The sequence below is a fragment of the Lolium rigidum genome, chromosome 4 (genome assembly GCF_022539505.1).
Source record: "Lolium rigidum isolate FL_2022 chromosome 4, APGP_CSIRO_Lrig_0.1, whole genome shotgun sequence".
NCBI lineage: Eukaryota > Viridiplantae > Streptophyta > Magnoliopsida > Poales > Poaceae > Lolium > Lolium rigidum.
Window position 1 is genome coordinate 92,688,787 of NC_061511.1, and position 7,746 is coordinate 92,696,532.

Genomic DNA, 7,746 nt, shown 5'->3' on the forward strand with positions numbered 1-7,746 from the left:
CTGTGTACGATCCGGTCCTTGCCGGAAAACAACAAGCCGGGCAACACGATGCCGGTAGAAAAAGCCAAGGGGCAGATTGAGGCTATGCCAAAGGAGGCTATGCCGAAAACAATCATGCCGGTAGATATGAAACCGGGCAAAACTACCAAGCTGCGAGGGCAGCGTATGATGAGGAGGAGATGCCTCCACCAAGGTACCGGCAGGCAAGGGCCGCGGTACCGGAACGTTACGATGAAGCTGACTCGACAAGACTCACCGCTTACCGGAACCCATTGGGAGAGCGTGTGGGAGAAAGACACCTGCCAGAACGGGATGCGAGGCACCGTCTGGACAGAGTGTATCTGTCTGAAATGATAGAGGCAGAGGGTCCTCCGGGTCCAAAGTGCTTTGGCCCAAGGATCATGAAGGAGCAACCACCCGTTCGCAACTTCCAGTTGCCCCGTGACACCAAAACATATGATGGCACCACTAAGCCGGAAGATTGGCTCGCGGATTACGTGACCGCGGTATACGTCGCTGGCGGCGGAGGATGTGTAGCCGGAGGAGGAAACCGGCGTTGGGCCGTGAGGATTGTGCCAACATTTTTAGTGGGACCGGCAAGAATCTGGTTGAACAACTTGCCGGCAGGAAGCATAAATGGCTGGTTGGACTTTGAGGAAGCTTTTGTGAGTAACTTCAGTAGCACCTACCGGAGACCCAACAGGCCTCAGCAGCTCGCCTTGTGCTTGCAGCGCCACAGGAAACAGACTGGGACTACCTGACCCGGTGGAACTTTATTAGAAACTCTTGTGAAGGGGTGATAGAAGTGCAAGCCATTGCTTGGTTTAGCCAGGGATGCCGGAGATGCTCGCCTTTGTGGCAGAAGCTGCAGCGAAACATGCCAACAACTCTGGCAGAGATGATACGTGTGGCAGATAACTATGTGTTGGGAGACCCAATGCAACCGGCGGTACAAGCTGAGCCGGAACAATCAAACCCGCCTCAGCAGCGCCAGGAACAATACCGGGACAATCGAAACAACAAAAGAAGGGAAGATTTCCCGGATCGAAGGTACGGTCCGCAGCAAGTTGCAGCTGTGCAAGAAAACTCTGATGCCAGCGGCAGAGAACCAGATCGCAGCCATGGGCGGGTCCTAAAAAACAATGGGTCGAAAAGAAACCCTGGGGCCAGAAAAAGAATTGGCAAGAACCTGTGAAATACACCATGGAAGCCGCCATGGATCAACCTTGTCGGTGGCACACGCCGAATCCGGCTCATCCGTCAAACCACCTGACAAAAGATTGTTCTTGGACCAAGTATTTGATGGAAAAGGGAGCAGTAAAAGATGCGCAAGCACAAGGGTGCTCCACAATGTTGCCACCATCTCAAGATATGCTTGCGCCAGCAACAACTACCACCACCACCACCACTTACCGGAGCAAATGCTTTACCGGTACAGCCTCAGCCAAACAGGCAGCAATACCAGCAGGTCAATCAGGTGGGAGAGGGCCACGGCCAACCACCTCCACCGGCACCTTTGGGCCGGAATGTTTATGAAGATCCAGATATGTGTTGTGTCGTGCTCGTCACTGAGCCGACAGACAGGCAGAGCCTACATCGCCGTTCCATGGAAGTGAACGCGGTGATGCCGGCAGTACCAAAATACATGCAGTGGTCAGATCAGGAAATCTCCTGGTCGCTCAAGGATCACCCCAAAGTAATGCCTAATCCGGGTGGTTACGCTCTCGTGGTGGACCCAATCATGAAAGGGCCAACGACTCGCGTCAAATTCAGCAAAGTACTGATAGACAATGGGAGCAGCATAAATATAATGTACCGGCACACCATGCATACGCTGGGCATAACAGAGAACATGCTTCAGCCAACTCGTACAACGTTCCACGGAATCGTTCCGGGTTTGTCTTGCGCACCGGTTGGAAAAGTTCGGGTGGATGTCTCGTTTGGAGGACGTGACAATTGCCGGGTTGAAAACATTGAGTTCGAGGTGGTGGACCTAGATAGTCTGTACCATGCGCTGCTGGGGAGACCGGCATTGGCAGCCTTCATGGCCTCGACCCACACGGCGTATCTCAAGATGAAGATGCCGGCACCTCGTGGATCCTTAACTGTGGTGGGAAATTGAAAGGACACGGATGTCGCCTAGAGGGGGGGGGGTGAATAGGCGATTTAAAACTTTTACGAGATGGGCTTAACAAATGCGGAGTAAAACTAGCGTTTACTTTGTCAAGCCCAAAGCCTATAAACTATGGTTCACCTATGTGCACCAACAACTTATTCTAAGCAATGGTTCACCTATGTGCACTAACAACTTATGCTAAGCAAGACAAGCAACTTATGTGATAGCAAGATATATATAACTTCAAGCACGATGGCTATCACAAAGTAAAGTGCATAAGTAAAGAGCTCGGGTATAGGAATAACCGAAGTGACGCGGAGACAACGATGTAGCCCGAAGTTCACACTCTTGCGAGTGTTACTCTCCGTTGGAGCGGTGTGGAGGACAAGTCACTCCAAATGCACGAGGGCCACCGTATTCTCCTCGAGAATTCTCACCAAAAGGGATGTCCTCGATCCACTATGGGACCTTAGGAAGGTCACCGAACCCGCACAAAGCTTGGGGCTATCTCCACAACTTAATTGGAGGCTCCCAATAAATTGCCACAAAGGCCTTGCCCTTGAAGATTCTCCACAACTTAATTGGAGTCCCCAAGAACACCACTAAGATGCCACAAAGGCCTTGCCCTTGAAGATTCTCCACAACTTAATTGGAGTCCCCAAGAACACCACTAAGATGCCACAAAGGCCTTGCCCTTGAAGATTCTCCACAACTTAATTGGAGTCCCCAAGAACACCACCAAGATGCCACAAAGGCCTAGAATCCGTCTAGGGTTCCAAGAACCCAAGAGTAACAACCTTCTTGCTTTCACCTCCACGAATCACCGTGGAGAACTCAAACCGATGCACCAAATGCAATGGCAAGAACACCACAAAGATGCTCAAGTCCTTCTCTCTCAAATTCCAACAAAGCTACAAAATCTATTGGGGGAATAAGAGAGGAAGAACAAATGAATTCACAAAGAACACCAAGATCAAGATCTAGAGAGTTCCACTCACAAAGAGATGGATTTGATTGGTAGAAATGTAGATCTAGATCTCCTCTCTCTTTTCCCTCAAGAATATGCAAGAATCATGGGAGGAATCAAGAACTAGGGCAAGCTTTGAAGTACAACAATGGAGGGAGAGAGAGAAAGTGAACCAACCAGCCCAAGGAGGAAGAAGGGGGTCTTATATACCCTCTCCCAACGAAATATGACCGTTTGGGACCTCCCAGGCCGGAAAATCCGCCCCCGGACCGGATTATCCGCCCCCCGAAATCGCCCCTGGCTCAGGCCGGATATTTGGCCGGATATTGTCCCAGTTTTGGTCATTCGGGCCGGATTATCCGCCCCCCGAAAACTGCGAAACACCAAAACTAAAACGGGCATAACTTTATCATCCGGACTCCGATTTTGATGATCTTGGGCTTGTTTTGAAGCTAGGAACAAGCTCTACAAGATCATGCAGGAAACCATCATAGTCCAACAAGGGAGGATAGAAACAAATGATGAAAGGTTTGACCTATCTAAAAAAGACATACCGGTAAAACCTCCAATCTCGAAAATGCAACAAGTTGCCCATGCAAAAACCATTCTCAATGAACTAGAGCTTGTCATGAGAATAAGCACAAGCTCTAAAACATCACATGGATAAGATCCAAATAAAACCAAGAAAGATGATGAACCAAACTCGAAAACGCAACAAGTGATCTATGCGAAATCCGTTTTCGATGAACTAGAGCTTGTCATGAGAATAAGCACAAGCTCTAAAACATCACATGGATAAGGTCCAAATAACAACCAAGAAAGATGATGCAAGGATGCAAAGGTTTGAGCTCTCTCCGAACGATACGATCGAGTTACTCACTCGAGAGCCCTCTTGATAGTACGGCAACTAAACTATAAACCGGTCTCCAACTACACTATGAGACCGGTGAGAAACAAACCCTATCAAGAGCAAACCTTATACTTGCGCATTCCACTTGAGCTCGATGACGACGATCTTGACCTCAACAAGATGGAACGCCTTTCCTGCTTGTGCTTGCTTGACGAAGTCTTGTGGATTGCTCCCCCATAATCCACCATGGGAGAGCTTCTTCTTCGGCGCATCTTCACATAACCATGACCACCATGTGGATTGCTCCCCCATAATCCACCATGGGAGAGCTTCTTCTTCGGCGCATCTTCACATATCCATGATCACCATATGGATGGCAAGACTCAAGCAAAGGATCTCTTCGAGATGGCTCATCTTGAACTTGCACTTTATTTCTTCATTCTTCATCATGTTGATGTCTTGAAGTGGGCTCACTTCATCTTCATCTTCAAGACATACTTGACACTTGATATCCTTCATCAATTTCTTCTTATTGCAACCTTGAAGCCAACATATGGTTCAAGAATTGCCTATGGACAACTCCTACAAATATAACTCAATGCAAACATTAGTCCATAGGGATTGTCATTAATTACCAAAACCACACATGGGGGCTCCATGCACTTTCAATCTCCCCCATTTTGGTAATTGATGAAAATCTCTTTGAGAGGGTTTATATAAGGAATTGAAGTAACAAATAAGTTGAATATATAGAGCAAACTCCCCCATAATATATGCATGTGTGAATGATCTTGACTTTCATTGCATATATTGGCATTCAAAGCCTAGTGGAGTTTCCTCTAAATATTCAACTATGCAAAGCAACAAGATGCAATGCAATAAAGGCACATGCTTAAGCACAAAGCAAAGACATAACCAAATTCCCTTAAACCCTCCAAACTTCTCCCCCATTGGCACCAATTTCCGAAATGGGTGAAAAATTTAGAAGGCCAATATAGTGAGATTTCCTCCATAGTGTGTGCATTTCTCATAATTTGAGTGGAATCAAATGCACATATCCAATGACGAATATTCGAAAGGAATCACACTATAGATAGGATCAAAGATTGCAAAAAGATAACAAAGTCAAGAAGCTTCAACAAATGAAGCAAGCAACCAAATGAACCACAAGGAAGATACCAAAAGAAAGATAGATATTATGATAAGATCAAGAAGATTGCTCTAAATAATATGAGGAAGCTCCCCAAGGTTTGTACACAAAACTAGACAATTTGCATTGGAGTATAAAGTGCACAAACATGGAATCATCACTCCCTTAATATCATTCAAAAACAAAAGATACCAAGTGAATCAAACTCTAATGATCACCACAAGATAGTGTTCTAAATCAAATGAGGAAGCTCCCCAAGGTACATGCATAAAATAAAATGTTGCATTTGAATACAATATGCATAACATGGAATCCCCACTCCCTCATTTAAAACACAAACATTTGTGATAGATCATAGATAGAAAAGTAAGCTAAACACTTGCAACAAACAAATAGTTGAGCAACAAGTAAGAGGCACCATAATAAAAAGGCTCAACCAAGAGGATATGTGAAAGGCATGATAAAGCATATTATAAGACTATTACAAGGATGAGCAAAAAGCATCATCATAGTCTTCAATGAATTATATTGCTTAGCATGACCAATCAACACGCAATAAATAAATAAGATATCAAAAGGAGATGTATAATCTCTTATGTGTATAAGTTTCTCTAAGTGGGCAATATCACAAAGATATTTATCCACAAAGAAACACGCACACACAAAATAGATACGCAAGAAAAATAGTATAATATCCAAGACGAAGTCATGCAATATACCAATAAGAATTTTTGCTTAATAGCATGGCCAAAGGCTCAATTTTATCTCATTGTACATTCATGAACTTCAACCACAAACAACTAAAATACATCACAAATATCAACAAGGGATAGAAGATAGTTGGGATGCATTTGAGAAAGGCAACAAGTATCACAAACGGGGATACCAAAAGAAGTAACTAAATTTGCACTTTCATCTATATTGCACATGTGAGATCTTTGAGGAATTGATATGCAATAAAATTGCTAGATAGGCATCGTTGGGATGGATTAATCATGAGCATGATTTAAAATACTTCCCAACAAATGCACTCATCTCAAATTACTCACATTCACAATAAAGAGGTTTCATTAAGACTTTTGCAAGAAGCACAACATTTGCAAATCAAGAGATTCATGCCAAGATGCAACCATAAGGTTGGATACAAGAAAAGTGTGCATGAGAAGATACTTGTTACCAAGATAGAATTGGTGTGGATGTAGTAGATATGTGTTCGTTGACCATCCTAGCTTGCCTCAAGTTACCATTGAGTCACCACTTCTTTCCATATTGTGAGACAAGCATCCAATGCATATCTATTGTACCTAACACAAAGGTAAGTACAAAATGGTCCCCAAACTAATTGGGTCCGAAGTAGTTAGACACACTACAACATATAGGACAAACTCCACAATTCTATGTGCATATAGATATGAAATTGAATTTCATGCACATCTTAGCCAAATTAGGATTTGATGGAGTTTACCCTATATATTGGATCAATGAAAGTGACACATGCCATAAGATATACATATATTAAATATGCATGCACAATACTTTCAAGAACCAAAGGAAGATACAATTTGGACAAAACACAAAATAAATCAAGAGACAATGGTTGCCCAAGTTATATCAAAGAATCAATATCATCACAAGATTGACTCCAAAGACTTATCTCATTATAAGAAGCTAATTAAGCCTAAGCACAAATGAATGAGATAACCAACTCCCAAGAGAGCAAGGTTCCAACAAATAAACCAAACCCTCAACACTTTTTATGATGGCACAAAGTACCAAAAAGAAAATTTATGTCTCCCAAAACCAAATTTTTGATAAAGATCAAGAGAAGTTTATATAACAAATATAGGAGAGCTCCCCCAAGATTAGTGCATTATCTAGGATTTAGAAAATGGATACAAAATGCACACAACTAGGATCATCACACTACCTATATCTATTAAAAAATGCTAAGAAAGTTTGAATAGAAAAATTAGATCCATAAGATGCAAGAAAGACACATAGGAGTCAAAGCACAACAAATTCATGGCAATAAATAAGGCAATTTAAACACAAGAGCCAATGTAGATATGATCAATAAATATCTACCTCATAATTGATTACCAATTGTCCTAGGACAAGAGGTATTAGGAAATATTTCCCGGTGGTAGTTTGTAAGTATACATAAGATCATATTTACAACGAACAAAGCATATGGTAAAAGATAAGAGTTAACCATCATGCAAAGATAGTTTCTTGATAGCTTCATTTAGTCATACCAACATGCAAGGCAATTAATAGTATTTATACCAACATGCAAAGCAATTAATAGTATTCATACCAACATGCAAAGCAATTAATAGTATTCATACCAACATGCAAAGCAATTAATATCATGACTTGAAGCATATGGTTTTCCAAAAATTTATTGAGGGACACATTGTGAAAAACCATGCCAAGAAAAACTTTCACAAAAAAGATCCACAAAGATATTAGCAATGAAGCCATTTAAGCAAATTGGACCTTGTTTGAGAAAACATGTCACATATGAGAGATAATTTACCCAATTCTATGTGACACAACCTCAAATGTTCACATTTCCTAGGCTTGTAATATGCACAAAGCTTATTACTCCCCCATAATGTGATAAAGAATTTATTTTCACAAGAGGCAAATAAGATCCAACT